This window comes from Taudactylus pleione, unplaced genomic scaffold, assembly GCF_031769625.1.
Source record: "Taudactylus pleione unplaced genomic scaffold, aTauple2 ptg001314l, whole genome shotgun sequence".
In the NCBI taxonomy this organism is placed as follows: domain Eukaryota; kingdom Metazoa; phylum Chordata; class Amphibia; order Anura; family Myobatrachidae; genus Taudactylus; species Taudactylus pleione.
This window is the reverse complement of record NW_028285714.1, coordinates 5,474,773-5,493,409: the sequence shown is the minus strand read 5'-3', so window position 1 is coordinate 5,493,409 and position 18,637 is coordinate 5,474,773.

The following is an 18,637-nucleotide window of genomic DNA, read 5'->3' as shown; positions in this document are numbered from 1 at the left end:
AATTTTTAAGTATAGGTTTTATGATCTGCTTTTCTGAGAATTATCTTATATTAGTCCTTGCTCATTGATACTTAGATCCATAAAGAAACTTAGGGGTATATGTACTAAAGTGTAAGTTTTTAGAAGTGGAGATGTTGCCCATAGCAACCAATGATATTTCAGCTATTATCTTCTAAAATGTGTTAGATAAATGATAAATAGAATCTGATTGGTTGCTATGGGCAACATCTCAACTTCTAAAAACCTGCACTTTAATAAATTTACCCCTTAGCCTTTCTGAGGAGATTGATTGCTTAGTCCAGAGGATCCCAAACTTGGTCCTCGAGGCACCCTAACAGGCCAGATTTTAAGGATATCCGTGCTTGACAACAGGTGACTAAATTAGTACATCAGTCAATTCAATTTGATTTAACCACCTGTGCTCAACCATGGATATCTCTAAAACCTGAACTGTTGGGGTGCCTTGAGTACCGTGTTTGGAACTCGTAGGATTATTCTCTAGTAAACCATAATCTACAGCTGTGAGAATATTCACTGAATTATACGAGGGTGATTCAATAAATAAAGTAACAAGGCCCCTCATTTTGTAAATGCATTCAACTCGTACATCAATGTATAATCAATATATAGGGCCGCACAGATGGTGTAATGGTTAGCATTACTTCCTCACAGCACTGAGGTCATGGATTTGATTCCTACCATGGCCCTAACTGTGTGGAGCTTGTATATTCTCCCTGTGCTTGTGTGGGTTTCCTCCGGGTACTCCAGTTTTCTCCCACACTCCAAAAATATACTGGTAGGTTAATTGGCTCCCAACAAAAATGTACCCCAATGGGAAAAGCATACTCCAACTCACAAGTTAGTTGGATTACGTAAGATATATTTGGATTTAAAAGATACCTTTCAATGTTTTGACCTTTCGTGTCTGATGTGAGTTGGGGTGCGCATTTCCCATTGGGTTACAAAGATACCTGTATAGACCTTGCATCTTCATATTCTGTGTGAGTTTGGGTACACCATTGTAGGCAAGTGTAACATGGAAAATCTATGGCACAGAGTGTACATCTAATGTGTTCTTTTGTGTAGCCCTTAGTACATATATACAGTATGTGTGTGCATATATTAGTGTGTGTATTACACCTTGTACTGTACAGTATCCTTTGTCATAGCGCTGCTGTTTGCATGCATTCTCTTGATTTACCTTTATCAAAGGGAATTGTTCATTAGTACTCTGAACGCACAGCAAAGATTCCTTCAGTGAATTGTAGTGCCCTGTTAAATGTGAATGAATCTACTCCTAGTTCATGCAACTGATGTCTTTCCTGCCACTACTGTATTGAAGTCCTTAAGTCAGTAAGCTTTTCATATACAAGCCTTATATATAAAATGCATTGGTCCATTTGTTTGTTTGCCTGTCTGTCCAGTTATGCATTCAAACACCCCTGCACAGATTGGGATGAAACCAATGTGAGGTGGTCCAGTTTGATCCTGGTCAGGTATTCTGGTCCTGGCCAGTAAGACCTCCCGTTGGAAGCCTGTTCTAAGCCTTCCACTGGATGGATTTGGATGAAAACTTCACAGAGTGGTAAAATTTGAATCCCAGTAGACCTACTAGGGGATTGAGGTTCCGGTCGGATGCTGGGCAGAACTTTGACCCGGGAACCCTGTGCAACATTTTTACCTGGTGAGACTATTCTGGGCCTTCCACTTTATAGATTTGGATTAAAACTTCACTGATGGGTGGCAAATTGATATGTGATTTCTAATGGAGTGGTTGGGTTCCTTTTCGGACCTCACGGCAAAGTGCGCTGGGCAGAATTTTGACCCAGGGAGCCTGTTCTGGGTCCTCCACTGGATGGATTTGGAAGGCATCACATAATTTGGATATAAACTTCACAGAGTGGCAACATTGGATCCCAGAAGACATACTAGGGGTGTTGAGGTCCCAGTCAGATCTCCCGTTGGTGTACACTGGACAGAACTTTTAATCAGGAAGCCTTTTCTGAGCCTTCCACTGGATGAATTTGGACAAAAACTTCACAGAAGGGTTGCAATTAATCAGGTATGCCTAATGGAGTGATTGGGGTCCTAGTCAGATATCACGGCGGAGTGCACTGGGAAGAACTCTGACCCAGAGAGTCTAATCTGGGCCTTCCACTGAATTATTAGAGTCACCACCTTTCTGGGATTACTGCAGAGACTCTGGTAATCACAAAATCTTTCTGGAGCCCATCAGCTGGGCAATTCAGGTTGGGTAGTGTATGGCAATTTCTAATGGCAGGCCCAAACTCAATTGCAGACACTGACTCAGCGTGACAAGTCAGTGTGACTTTGCACCATGCGGATGAGTGTGCTATACCAGGCTGTTGCTAGTCAGGGAAAGAGGAGTGCAGAGTGCTGGGACTGGAGAGTTGGACTGAAGATGGATGGAGTACTGGAGCCTGGAGTGGACAGACAGTCTGCATGACTACAAAAATTAAGCCTTGGTAAGGTGCCTGGCTAGGGCTCTGTTAGTGACCACAGGGCACTATATGATTATACAAATTACATAGAATAGCCCATAAAATAAATAAACAATGCAGACTGCCTGGCACAATATGAAGACAAAATGTTAATCAAAATAACACAAATAAATGATTGTAAATAAAAATAAAATTAAATATACAAATATTAACATCGCTTCAGTTAATGTTGGAGCATGCTGGTGTATATTAGGCAGAAATCACCATGGGACGAAACTAAAGTAGAAGGTGAACCAGACTCTTTCACATATAGAAGGACCTTGGGAGGACTCTGATACTATCGAAAAGGCTATGTGGTGGCTCTGGAATAAATAAAAGAAAAAGGGGTCTCTAATGGGATATTAGGGGGAACTGATATCATATAAAGGGGCTTTAGGTGTCTCTGGCATATATTGGGCCATGAGGAGATATCTGATCCAATATAAAGAGGCAATGTCATGAAATAAAATATATAAAATGTCCTTAATCTACTGCGGTTTTAACCATGCCCCAGGCCACAATCTCTGTCCTGGATTCTAAAAACAAAATGGTGGCAACCATAATAATAATTCTATCTGAACCCCATACATCTACATTTCTCATAGAATGAAACCAAACATTTGGATTCAGTCTAAATTAATCTCTTCTTCTGAAGGATTTCAGTCTCTACCTTTGCAGGTTATTGCATTACTGTAGGGATTCATGTAATCTATTTTTTTATACAGTGAAATAAGTGAGCCTGACAGATTGGCATTCATCTGGCAAATGAAGTCAAGCATGTTTGAATTCTCCAGGCATTCCACAAAGGCAAGTTGCAGCTGTTTTGTCCTTTGAACTAGAGATCACTTACCCTAAGCAATGTATACACTTAGGAGTAAATTTACTAAAGTGAGAGTTTTTAGAAGTGAAGATGTTGCCCATAGCAACCAATCAGATTATATTTAACATTTAAATAGCACCTTCTAGAAGTTAATAGCTAGAATCTGGTTGCTATGGGCACTTTTCAAAACTCTCACTTTAGTAAATTTACCCCTTACAGTACTTTCAAGTCTACATATTGCTACACTTTCATGGACTAACAATACTATATCTCACCTAATTTTTTGGAGGAATCACCACATTGTAGGGCTGATTCTGTGTTGCGCACAAAGCAACGTCTATTCACAGTGATATCTCTGTGAGTTTTTGAAAATGCCAATACAAGCTCATTTTCTTGTGTACATCCATTCTGGCGAAGGTCTGAGATGCCCACTTTTAGCATCTGTGCACACTGTATAACTGGTGTGTTCTTATACTGTATGCCATCATTGATTGTACCATTGATTGCCTGAAGCATATTGTCATGTACTATAAACTTCATGTGGATTTTCAGGTATTTACATTTATTTATTGCACTGATCATCAGATGAATAATGCATTAATGTGCTTTTTTGAATTCTCACATTTCACAGCTGTACGTTTGGTATAAATGTGGACTCTTTAATGCATCTGTTTAGTTTAGTACATTTTTTGTTACATTTACAGTTTAAATCATTCCTGATTACTGATCTGGTATTCTCTAGTTGCTAACAGTTATATAGTTACATGATATAATTAGATACATTCAGGTGTACTGTATATCAGTTTCAAATAAATGCCAAACATTACGATTCTTCTTCCACCTTAAGTAGCCTTTGGGGAATAAGAAAACCCATACAAGCCAATTTAATATCCACATATAATTCAAGTCATGGTAAACCTTTGAATGAAATGGGGTTACAGCCACAAACCACACTGAACAGATCATTACGTTAGAAGAAAAATAGAAATGAAAACCCGGCCACACAGCATTTTTATACGCAGAGACAGAAATTATCAACCTTTTAACAATCGCTGCTGGTAAAGGAGCAGACCACCTGTCTCTAAATCTGGCCTCTCACCTGAGGGAGCAATTTGCATTGCAAGGTAACATTTCATAAAGAGAATATTGACTTTTTTTTAAAACAAATGAGACTTTCCTAAATAAAGATGCTAAAACTCTGTTATGCTATAGCATTTTTTTTACTTTGAAACAATACATTTTCTTGGACTTTTAAAAATCACATTTTCAATTACACTCGGCAAATTAAGGAAACGGCTTGCACAAATTGAGTTTGTGGTATTTATAAAATGTAAGAAATGTTTAATAGATGTTTATTTAGGATTTTGTAAATAAAAAAACGTGTATAGTGATTACAATGTAAAATTATTTGGGAAATTATTTGATCTTGTCATATGCTAATATTTAAAAATGTGTACAACAATATTAAATGTACAAAGGCTCTGAAAATGGAAATAGACTCCTTATAAAAAGGTGAGTATTTAAAGAATGGCTCCAGTCTTCTCTCTCTTTAACCAATACTGCTAACAGAAGAATGAGAAATATTGTATGCATCAGTGTATAGGTATACATACTGTTTTTAGAAACATGGTTAAGGAAGACTTCTCATATTCAGGTCTTGTCTTCAAGTTTCAATAATACAATAGGTCGACAGTATGTGAACCAAGAGGGTACCAGTTTGAGTGAGGTAGATAGAGGTATGCTTATTGGAGGGAAGGCATATACTATACTTTCTAACTGTCCCAATTGCATTAAAACTGTACCAATTTGAGGGGTCTGTCCCACTATCTAGTGATATGGGAGATTCATCCAGATTTGAGGATGGGTTGGGAGGTGAGACCTTTAGCAGGCACTAGAGACAGTAACCACTAGTGCATGTGAGTACAGTAAAAATGCATTTTTATTGTTGATAACAGTAACAGGGATTAGACATGCTTACTATGACTTAGTTCCAGCTGTGACTAAGTAAACCTTTAAAACAATTGAGCCTCTTTAATACTTACTTTGCACCCATTGTTTAATGCACATTGAGAGAAAACCATCATATTTGTCACACAAGCTTCACAAATACACCACAACTGTTGTTTTAAAACAGGTTTGCTGGCTAATTTCAGAGCACTTATTTTGGCAAATTAAAAGAAGATAAATGTACATGTATTGTATTGATTAAAGTAGATCACAACTTGCCATTAAGTACATTTTGCCCTTATAAAGTAGTACATGAATTTTCAATTTTACATGGACAACTATGTACTGTAGATGTTTTCTATTTGCCAGAAGAAAAAGTCTTTAAATAGAAAAGACATCCTTGCACTGACACCACACTCCTCTGTTAATATCGGCAGAGCTTTAACAAGTACAGTACAAATCTCTGGTTATCACAGAGTAGACCATGAAAGTGTCAAGAACTGGTTATAATAATATAAAGCAATCACCTAGCCAACAGCCTGAGGCAGCTCTTTGGAAAGAAAGGCAGATGGAACACCAACTACACTGTCATCAGTGTCTGAACATTCTGAGATTAAAAAGACACAATGGCAGCTCACTGAAGCACATATTGAATATCATGCCCATTTACTGTATTTATGGTCTTTGCTGTGTACTTTATTTAGTATTTGTTATTACAAATGTAGTGAGCCATACATAATTTTTCAAATATTTTTTTTTATAACTTTTGTTCTGATACAGCACAGAAAAAAATAATTTATTACATAAAGTGCATTTAATTATTTGGGTTCAGTCAAATGTATCTTAATATTCTTATATTGCTTGCATTTGTGGTCATGAGTAACATGTTTGCATGAATATGTATGTGTATATATGGCTTAGCAATGTGAGACAGACATTTTGTTTGACTGGATTTATACCATGCACTATTGAGGGCTTTGTATGTATCAGACAGTGGTGCATTTCCCTAGGTTCATTAGCCAATGTGGTAGCAAGGGAGGTGTTTTGGGATGCAGTTGATAACTCAGCGGAAGAGATGCCAGTGGTCAATATATACCAACACCGGCATCCCGATGCTTGGCAAAATTCCAAGCCACCATCTTTGCACAAATCAGGATACTGGCATTGTAATCCCGAAAGCTGGCATCACGATCATAAGAGACAGAAGGCAGGTAAGTATGAGCCGCGGGGGAGGGGGGTTAGGTTTAGGCATGTCCTGGGGGGACTTAGGGTTAGGAAACCCCCCCGGGAAGGTTAGGGTTATGGGGGGCTTTTTCAAGAGGCGGAAAAAGCAGCCGGTGTGCCAAGAAACTAGTTGAGGACACGGACCACTTGTGCGTGCTGCCCGCAGACTCATCCCCTGGGACTATTTCCATATATCTCTCCCGCTCACACATACAACACACACAGCTGAAGCCCCACGTGACCCGCATAGCCTCCTCTCATCATTACATTGGAAGCGCATATTCACAGTGCATTGTGGAACATTGGCCCTCATTCAGAGCCGTACGCTCTGAGCAGAGCGCACGCTCTGAATGAGGGCCGCCCTCCATAATTATGGAGCATCCTCCTGGACGCTCGTATAGCTGTGGGTCACCACCCACAGCCTATACGAGCGTGCAGTTTGATGGCCGCGATGGTCTTGACCATCGCGACTATCGCCACTGCGAGCCTGAGCCTGCGGTTGAGGTTTTCAACCGCAAGGGCCGAAGTGATTTTGGCTCTATCAGGGCCAAAATCACTCCCACTGACATCACTAGTGATGTCAGTGGGCCGGCTTCTGACGGTAGGCGTTCCCTTGGGAATGCCCCCGTCAGGGAGGCACGCCCACCAAAGGGGGCATGCTGTCAATAAACATCGACAGCACGCCCCCTTTGATCAGACACAATGAGCGAAGGAAAGTCCTTCACTCATCGCGTCTGGCGCATGCGCACGACGGAGCTCCCGCCATCGTGCGCATGCGCAGTGAACAACATCGACCCACTTGCGAGCGGACAGCCGCTCGCGAGTGGGTCTGAATCAGGCCCATTGTCAGCTATTTAGTTTTATTAGGCCATTCAGCTCTCAATTTACTGCTACATGAAAACATTAGCAGCTTTTTCCTCAGATACTGGACACACTGTTGCTAATTGTGGTGGAAAAGTGTCAGCTACTTAGTTTTATTGGGCCATTTAGCTTTCAATTCATTGCTACTTGAAAACATTTTTTTTCTCAGTGATTCAGAACATTGCTGCTAACTGGGTCATTTTCACTTGGCTCATTGAAGCATAAGAGCTCAGATGTTCAATCCATCAATTTGAGAATAATAGAGATATTTTATTGTGATTGTTTATCTTTTAATTGTAATTTTGTGCTTCATTCGAAGACATTTTATTCATTTAAATACATAATGTGTGTACAGACTTTTTTTATACCCCCGGGAGTTTTATTGAGATTTTTGAAAGTTTATATACTGACATTTTAGCCTTCAATAAAGGTGTTTTATAAATACACTCCCTGATATGTGTTCTTAGATGCCGCCTACTTTTTTTGGTGTCCATCTTGCAAGCTGCAATGAAAACTCCAGACTTTAACATGTGAAAGGAGCACTCTCTAGATTTTTCAAGATCTTTCTCCTACAACCTTGGCTAGATTGACATAGTTTAAACCAGAGACCTCAATCTTTAGAGAACACAACATCATGTACTATTGGGTTTTCCCCTTCCATTCACATGTTTTTTTTTACAGAAACCCAACAATTATCAGCCAGGTCTTTACCAGAGGTCTGAGACCTCCTGTATAGGGTGGGTCTACATTAAGTCCAAGCTATTTCCATAACAAAGTTTCACCCTGAAGCCCAAAAGACCCCAAAAGAGAATGGCTTACATTTTTCCAGTCTCCACCCCCAGCAATTTCATCTGACATCCATTACCTCCCTGCACATCCTAAAGGGTGGGGGGTCTTCTCCAGAAAACTGACTTCACACTTCACTCTGGTCCATTAAATTCCCCCTAACCTATCACACTTGTCACAACCTTGTTGTTACAGATTAGACAAGGAAAGGTGATAACACAGTAGGTGTCAATTTCAATTCTGTATTTGCTTCATATCTGGACAACTCTACTTCCCCAGCAGACCCACATGATGGGAGACACTCTCTAAGCTCTAAAAGGACTTTGGGAACTCTACAACCTAAGTGACTCTTGCAGAGTCTCTGACCTGTTGACTACACTTTTGTTTACCCCATGCATACATTTTAATCTAGAATTGACATGGTCGTATTCAGCAATGATCTCACCTTTAAAATTTGTTGACTCCCAGATATACTCAATAACATGGTCAGAACATGTCCCTGTCTCCACTGATCTTGCTTACTCTTCCACACCTAAATTTATCTGGAACCTCAATGAATCCCTGCTCCATGAATGTAACACTTGAAATATCTCCTACCTGAATACTTTGAACTAATTCTCCAATATTTGTACAAGGACTCTTTTGAATGTCCATTAAGCAGCCTTCATGGGACATCTGGTTGCCCTTGCCTCCAATACTAATAATTACAGATTGTCCAAAAAATAGCTGCTATTGGATTTGCTGCAAAATTGAGAATCACTGCATAAATATTACCTAGACCAAAATTACATCCAGGAAATAAAGTAGAACAGGGGTGAACCTCATCTCCTTCTCTCATATCAAGTTAAAATGGCTAAACTAACATTTTTATGAAAAATATGACAAAGCCGATAAACTTTTTGCTACTAGACTCCATACCAAAATGTTAGCTCATATTTATCATGGACTCAGAGTTTTACCTTATAATCATGAGAATAGGAGGGTGCCCTGTGCACTGGATGCTGGTAGTGTGACTGGGAGTGCTGCAGGTAGTGAGGTTGCCCTGACCTAATAGGAGAGTAGTATAGCAAATCTACTGTGCTCAACCCCTATCTGTGTCATGTGTGGGTGTAATCAAAGATCTGATGAGAACTGGAATTGCTGAATAGTATCTTTATTGGGTAATGTTATAGAAAATATACAGTATATATGTGTTCACCAACGACCAATGTATACAATGTTGTGATCCGGTTTTATAGCAACATAACAGGGTTTGAGGAACAATGGGGGCAACAAAGTTTCCACAATGGATACAGAATTGAACAATGGTGACCTCCGGTGTGAGGTTAAACGGTTCCTGTAGTATAGGAGAACGTCACTGACTCTTCACAGAGCTGTTGTGCATTTGTGCACCTTAAAGTTTTTGTGTATGTGCTGTGGTAAGTATAGTCTCCAGGTGGGTGAATGATGGTCACTACCCAGAGGGTAGAGTAAAGTTAAATAGTACTTTAATGGTGTGCAGCAAGCGGTGCCCTGCTTATCTGCTTTGCATTGTACCTGGTCCTTCTTGGGCTGCAGGACATGCAGTAGTGGATGGCAGTGTCGCCAAACAGGTATGTAGGTGCGAACTGGTGCAGAGCTTCCGTAGAGATGCTGCCAGTAGTTCTCTTTGTGGGTATCATAGTCAGGGCTTTGATCTGGTGGGAGTATCCACTTATCAAGTGGTGCTCGTCATGGCTATCTCTGGTGCAGGACTCTACCGTGGGGCACACACCTCTGGCTTGGTCTCTGCAAGGCTCATTACACATGCTGTCTGGTGTCTTCTGGGTCTTGGTCACGTGATGCAAATGCCGGATATGTGTCCCCACACTTTGGATGCTCAGAATGCTGGTGGCTGTAGTGGCACTTTCACAGGTGTGAGTGTGGTTTGGCAATTGTGCTTCCCAATGCATTTTGGCCATGGATGGCCTTCCTTCTGGGGTACAAGTCAAAAGGTTTTGACTTATACCCCCAGAGGAAGGCCATCCATGGCTGAAACACACTGAAACACTTTGCAAGCATGAAATTATAAAACAATAGCATATTACTTTCAGGCCAGTCAGTAGCATTGAATAACTGGTGGATAAAACAATAACTAGGGGTAAATTTACTAAGATGGGAGTTATATTAAGAAGTGATGCTGCCCATAGCAACCAATCAGATGCCAGGTATTATCTTCTAGAAGGTGCTAGATAAATGAGAAGTAGAATCTGATTGGTAGCTATGGGCAACATATCTTCTTAAATAGAACTCACATCTTAGTAAATTTACCCCACAGTATCTATATGGTTAATGTATATGCTGCATACTTACTGCAGTCCTGTACAATATTGAAACATGTGCTGTAAAATAGATGCAGATAACTGCACTGCAGGTAAACTGATTTTTTAAAGTGTAAGCAACACTTTACCTTTTTATTAGGGATGTGCAGGCTCGGATAGGTTCGAGTTTGCACGTGGAGTTCGGATTTTTCCCTCCAAAAAAACGGAACTCAGAACGAGGCAAAACGTCATCTTACATGGACGAACATCATCATTCCTGGTCTTTTGTCCAGGAATGATGATGTTCGTCCATGTAAGATGACGTTTTGCCTCATTCTGAGTTCCGTTTTTTTGGAGGGAAAAATCCGAACTCCACGTGCAAACTCGAACCTATCCGAGCCTGCACATCCCTACTTTTTATACATACTGTAAATCTCACTAGATAAGATAATGTGAATGAGAAACACTTTGTATGTGAAACAATTTAACTACAAAAAAGGGTGATTTTAGGCTTTTGTGGCAGTTTTTTCTTATTTTGTCCCTACAACAAGGAATCTGAAACTCATCGGTTCACATCCTGTATTTGCCGGACATGTGTTCTGTGTGACCTGGTGTTAAATTAGAATTGCTTAGGGATGTTACGTAGGTGGTTTAGGAATTTTATTAATCTCATTTGAAGAGAAGAGTTTTCAGAGATCTTAAAAGTTTACAGGCAAGTAGAAAATATTTTTTGTGTGAGGCACGTCAATATACAGAATGAGTGCAACACAAAAAAATATTGTTAGCAGAAATGGTAATAATTCTGGATAATAGATGCAAATTCCAGTTGGAGATATTTTGATACAAGTGAAGAAGTATATGTTGGTATAGTCTTGTTGATGGTTTGTTTTTTGGTAGAAGAATTTATGTAAGATTTGTTGAATACAGGAAGCTAATGTGGAGACAGAATGGAGCAGCAGTAAAATAACTATTTTAAGATAATTTAAGAAAATCATTCTGACTGCATTCCAAATATATGTAGGGGTGAAATTTAAGCTAGGAAAAGACCAGTAAGGAGGCTATTGCAATAGTCAATGCTGGAGATAATGAGTGCATGGATTTTTTTGCCATGTCATATGCCTATTCATTAAAATGATCCTAGATATAGGTAATAGTATTAGGCTTTGGCAATAGATTAAATGTGGTCAACAAGAAACAGTTCTCAGTCAAACTTTTATGATCTTGTTGTAAGCAGATATATTTATGTCAGGTAAGTACTGTTGGTTTGTTGGAATATTAACGATGTTTCTGAAAGATAGAGTATGAGGTGGCAGGAGTAGAGCCATAACTAGACTTTTTGGTGCCCTGGGACAGTAAGAGCATTGGTGCCCCCTCTATTTTTCAAATGGGAAAAAATGCACCCAAAAAAGGGGCATGGCCTCATGGGGAAGGGCCATGGAAAAGATGGGGTGGCTAGGAGATGCTGGGAATAAAATAAGAGGTAGCAACAACTGAGAATGATTATAAACAGAAAAATGTAAAGGCTCAAACAGCACCCCCTGTGTGGTGGCACATGTTGCACTACCCTACTGTAGTTACGGCCCAAGGGCAGGACATCAAAGATGATATGGCATAAACATATGTGCAACAATGACCATTTTAGATGATGAGAGATCTGAAGAGTATAAGTGAATTGGGTATCAAACACATACATATGATACTGAAATCCAACAGGCACTTATTCATTTTTCAAATACTGTATTTGGTATAGATAGAAAGATGCAGTGTAGGGACTAAGCCATATGGTTATCCAACTTGTAAAATAATCAGAAGTAAAATAAATACTGAAACATTATTTAATAGTAGGATAATAACCCTGATAAAATGATGTCTTGAAGACTTAGGGAGTATCACATTTATATAAGAAGACAGTGGCTAATGGTGTCAAATGTAGTAGCTACTGTAGATTAACAAGCTCAATGGCTCGATTTGCCAGTACAGTGTTTGTGGAGTGTTGGTCACTAAATTCTTTCTGAAGAGATTGTTTGACTAAAGAAAGCATGTGAGGCAAGTGTAGGTAAGTGTTTGAATAGAAAAAAGAGCTGAGACAGTAATTTAAAAGAGAATTTGGATTTGAATAAGAGTAATAACTGTGTTCTTGAATACAAATGAAAATAAACCAGTATAAAGAACAAGATTACAGATTCAGGTTAAGGTTGGTCTAAGTACAGAACACAAATATCAACTGATTAGTGATTAGTGAGGACATAGGGTCAATAGTAGAGGTTGTAGAGTATGAAGGTATGAATAGATTAATCAGCGAGCCTAAAATGGTGGATGCAACCTAGTGCAGCTCTGCCATGTTGTTACTGTAGGTTCAGCTAGGTGGACATCCTGTCTTTCTGAGCCTATACATGCCAATATACTCTACCCCGCCTTCTAAATAATCCATGATTCCTCCGGGTCAGTCGGTGACTGTCCAGTGACATGCTAGCACTAGGTATCCAAACCATTTGTGATTTCCTCACTGTCTTTGCTCCTTTTTGCTGGTGATTGATGCTGCTTCCTGTGGGTCTCCCTTGCTTGATCCCCTGCAAAAGGTTCTGGGGTCCGCAGCCTCCCTCTGCATCCCTAGTGCACTGGTGAACCCTGCTGGTTCTGTGGCTTTTCCATGCTGGAGGTGCCTCACCCCCTGCTGCTGACAGATGCCCTGCCCATTCCTGATTCTCTGCCAGCTTCAGATCACTTCAGAGTATGTCTGCTTTTTGCTGCACTCCTTTAGTACTAGCAATGCCCACTGCCACTGTGACCTAAAATGGCGTAGGTACCATTGGATGCATTTCACCTAATAGCAGTCGACCTGCTCCTCTCTGTGCTCCAGACAACATTATCTGCAACTTCACCAAACCACCATTTTGCTGGTGGCTCCTGATCTTCTTTACCTATCTGTAGAGTGTGCTGCCATCAGCCTTGGTGAGTACATACTGGTCTCTGACTGCACATCAGTGGAATACCCAACAACACTCTGTTACCCCATTACAGCAACCCACGTCTTCCCCACTGAGAGACTCACTCCCTTGCCCACAATTGTGATATACTTCTGGCCTATCATAACAGCTGTTCCACCTGGCAACTGTTTCCAGATATTGAAGAAACCCTACAGCTTCATGATGTGCTCCACTAACTCCCCTGCTGACTGATACTGCACACATCATACATTGCTCTTCCTCCTGTGACTATTCTTATCACTAAAACTTAATCTGCACCCATGACAGCCTCTCACTAAGCTTGGAGGAGCTTATGGTCTGCCTGACTCTATAGCTTCTGGCTACTATATTCCTGTGATATTTCCCTATGAAGACCCTGGTATGCTACTCACTTACTGTATCTCCCTGAATTGCCACTGAACTCAGTATTGTTTTCATCTCTTCACCTACACCATGTCTAAATGTCACAAGAAGTTTTTTGGCCTTTAGACAAGTCTAAAGTGTCTCCCCTGCCACCATGTGACTCCCTCTCTCCTGACCCTGCTTCTGGTGACATAGACCCTGCCCCCACAATACTCCTCTTTCCTGAGGTTATTAGACTGATCAAACTCACTCTCCAGACTGAACTCAGGTCACCTGTCGCTATCTATAAGAGCAAAATTTACTCCCTTGACATTAGAATAGACTCACGTAAGGTCAATGAAGTTTGCAGATTTCAGATTGTTGCTGACCAAGAACTTTTGGACATGCACTTGACCCCCTTAAGGAGCAAATAGTGGACTTTGAGAACAGATCCCAATACAACAAGGACAGGGTATGCAACATCTCAGAGTTTGTCAACTTGTATGCCCTCTCCAACTACCTGGAGGGTCTTTTTGTGAAATGCCTTCCAATTTTACCTATTGATGCCATGCAAATAGCAGAGCCCTAAGAGATATATGTGTGAAGCCTTCCCAGACCAATTTCCAAGGGATGTCCTGAACCACACAGTGCTGTAACAAGGTTTACTGGGATCCAGTAATAAGGGAGGTTGTAAGTAGGCATGGCCATGCCTCCTTTAAAAAATATAGTATTTGCTGTGCCATATGCCCCTTTGCCAGGGACTAGTTTGGGGGAGGCACAATTAGTGTAATATGTCACCCATCCCCCACATAGCCAGAAGAGACTGTTGCTGTTGATCAGTAGTACCAGCCTCATTGGTCACACAGAAGCATGTGCTGGGCTGAGGAGACACTGCTACTGACAAGTAAGTGGGGGGAAGGTGCACAGCAGATGCGGGCCTCCACTGGATCTCTCCATCAAGCCTGGGAAACTAGCACCCAGTGCATCCCTCTTGGCACCCCTGGAACAACTTCCATTATTACAAGATTAAGAAGAAGTTACTCTCTTTAGTCTGTTTTGCCCCAACCATCTCCTATTCTGGCTAGAACCTGCTGGTTTCTTAAGATCTTGACACCCTTGACCCTGAGGAAATGCTAATATCTCATAAATGTCACTAAAACCCCATACAAGCTTTCTGTTTCATTTGTCTGTTGCAATGAAGACTGTTCCTACATCATAAAAACTCAAACTCAGAGGACAACCTTACTTTAATCCTGGGGCATAATCACCTTCCATTCTGCATATCCTCCCTCCTGGCTTGCAGGCCCATAACTATTGGTTAATACTGTTTATAAGACCATGTTCTACTCTACTTGTTAGTCATACTATGTTATTTTGATGTTGCTTTTTCAATACCTTCTACATTAGACAGTCGGGATGCCGACGGTCAGCATTCAGACTGTTGGCATCCCGACTACATACCCCTTAGGGTTGGGTCTCTTTGCACTCCCCATCCTAATGGCCCAATCCTCATGTTTTTTAATGCATTTCACATAGTTCATATACTCCCCTCAAACCTAAATTATCAGGCTTAAGTCATGTTAGCGTTTTTTAATACTCTACATCACAGGTTCTCAAACTCGGTCCTCAGGACCCCAAACAGTGCATGTTTTGCAGGTCTCCTCACATAATTACTATTAAAATAATTAGCTGCACCTGGTGATCTTTTCAAACATGTCAGTGAGTAATGAATGCACCTGTGCACCTGCTGGGTGACCTGGAAAAAGTGAACCATGTGGGGTCTTGAGGACAGAGTTTGAGAACCACTGCTCTATATTATATGGTCTTTTTTCTGGTACTGTTTAGTTTCACTTGTGTTCTTCATCTGCTCCTGATTTCTCTGTGCTTTATTTTGTCTCCTCACATATGGTTTTTATTTATTTAGTCCCTCCATATTTTATCATCTCTAGATATTGTCATTCTTCGTGATATGTACGATCATGCCTATTTTTGCTGACCTGAGTAATGTTAGTATTTCCTTTTACTTTCTTCTAATATATTTTTAAACTATTAGTTCATTTGGATTGGTGTTGGGTCCTAATTGATCTCAAACTACAAACCTAATGACTATTTCCTGCCAGTCCAGTCCTAATATTTTGGCTGTGTTTGTTTTAAATGTTATTGTTGTACAGTATATTTTATTCTCAGGGTCTTTCTTCTCTTTCACTTCTTACACTCTTGAGTAGTCTGCTCAATCTGTTCCTCCATTTATCCCATCATTCATTTTAAATAATTTCTTGGTTCTGTCTTTAGACTTTACCCTCATTCCTTTGTCACTGTTTTATTTCCACTCTTCTCATTCTAAAGTCCCTACTCCCCTACACAACCCTTCTATTCTTATAATAGTCATTGTGCCCTCTAAGCTCCTCTCTTTACTTTTTTAATCTCTGCCTTCTCTATACTTCCCATGTTCTTAGTCCACGGGATGCACTCTGTTATTTTCCCTGTAGATATTTTATGTGGTAATGTCATGTCTTTTTTTCCTCTCCTCCCTCCATTTACTAATGGCTCCTATCACTTTTTCTTCTGTTTTGTTTTCCTCACTCCCCCTACAACAATTTTTTTCTCCGCCTTTCCCTTTTTTGCTGCTCGTTTATTGAGACTTTGTCCTTTCCCCAGCCTCCTTTTACTTCCTCCTTTCTTTAAACTAGTCTTTGTCAATGTCAATGGCCTTAATTCTCCTAACAAACATACCAGGACCCTACAATAGCTTAAACACCAACATGCTCACATAACTTTGCACCAGGAAACACATTTCCTACACGTCCACCCTAGTTTGACCCAAAAAACTTTCCTCAGGCATTTTCCTCCAATCACAAAACTAACTAACTTGTCCCCCCTTTCAGTTGGGTCTACTCATGTAGACTTGCAGAACATTACTACTTACTGGTGGGAAATATTAGTGGGATCCCATTTACTCTTGCCAATATAAATGCAATATCCTTGGAATTGTCCTGACTTGTCGAGGATCGCATTATATTGGGCAGATATTTCAATTTTGTTTTAGAACCTTACATTGATCTGCTAGCTCTAAATCCCCACCTTCTCAGTCTAGATAATCTAGAATATTGCTTGCTTTACTATAGTTCCACAATATGTATTATTTATTCTACCCAACAGTCTCTGACTTTTTGCATGGTAGGCCTGATTCAGTGCTAAATGCTATTACTACCATAGCTGCATATTGTGCCGCTGCTATGCAAAAATATGAAGGTTTTTCATAATCAGGTATTCCCAATGCAGAAGCTTTTGTCAGACTATCCTTAAGATTAAGAAAAGCCTGCTCTGTTTCCTCTGTGTGTATGACACGATTGGGCTTTGAGGAAGAGACTAATTCCTGTAAAGGCAAGGCCAAAATAGAAAAACCTGGGATCCACATTCTACAGTATCCACACATTCCCAAGAAAGTATGAATTTGCTGTTGATTCTGCGGCAGTGTCATGTTCTGTATGGCCTGGATTCTATAATTTGTAAGATGTTGTAACCCCTGTGTTAGGCAGTGTCCCAAATATTTTACTCTGGATTGGCACAGCTGTAGTTTGTCCTTAGCCGCCTTGTGTCCTGTATGTGAGATATGATGCAAAAAAAGTTTAGTATCTTTCAAACATGACATAAATGAGTCAGAACAAGCAATTAATCATCCACATATTGAATTAGAACAGATCCATTGGCAGGTTGAAAAGATTGTAAACAGTCGTGCAATGCCTAGGAGAAGATACTGGGGCTGTCTATGAAACCTTGGGGTAACCGTGTCCATGTGTATTGTACACCTCTGTATGTAAATGCGAAAAGATACTGACAGTCAGGGTGGAGAGGCACAGAGATGAAAGCAGAACAGAGGTCAATGACAGTGAAATGGGTTGCATTTGGTGGGATCTGCATCAGGATGACAGCTGGATTTGGCACTACAGGGAATTGGCTCTCTACTACCTTAATAACACCTCTAAGGTCTTGTACCAGCCTATAACCCCTCCCACCACTCTTCTTCACCAGGAAGATGGGACTGTTGGCTACACTAGCTGTACGAACTAAAATTCTCTATTGCAATAATCGCTCAATTATTGGAAAAACCCCTAATTCTACCTCCTGTTTTAGTGGGTACTGGGGAATTTTTGGAGCTTGCCTACCGCTTTTTAAATTTACCATTACAGGGCTTACATTTGCCATTAATCCAGTGTCCTGTCCATCCTTAGTCCAAAGGGAATCTGGAATTTGGGACAACATTTCGTCTACCTGAGATGGATTTTCATTTAAACTTGTAGAGTGGTACATTATCCTTTGGGGAGTGTCCAACATATCACGCACCTCGTGTGCAACTCTCTTTGGGATATCTAAAAATACACCATCAGGGGTGCAATATATAACATATCCCATCTTACATAAAAAGTCTCTACCCAGGAGGTTAGTAGGAGTCGCAGCAGCCAGAAGGAAAGAATGGCTGGTATGCAACGGCCCAATAGTAACCTCTGTGGACTTTGTTAAAGGATAATGTTCCACTTTACCTGTTACACCCATTGTTGGTACTGTCTCGTTGGTCACCTATAAATTAACAGGAGATTTTATCACTTACCTGGTCGCCCCTGTGTCTACAAGAAAAGGATATTCAGTACCAGCTACATCAACCATCATGACAGGTTCTTCCCTAGTACTTCCTGTTAACCTGACTATCTGTAGACTACAGGTATGACCTGACCCCTAGCATTGGCTACCATTCTCCAGTAAAGCATTTACGGCCACAATTGGAGCTGGTGCCTGCTGGACATTTGCTGGTCTCTGTGCATATCCCTTATGGGGATGTCCAGGTCTTCCCTGATGTGGGGTTCCTACTCTGTTTACTGTACAGTTTCTGCTTAAGTGTCCTGTTTATTTACA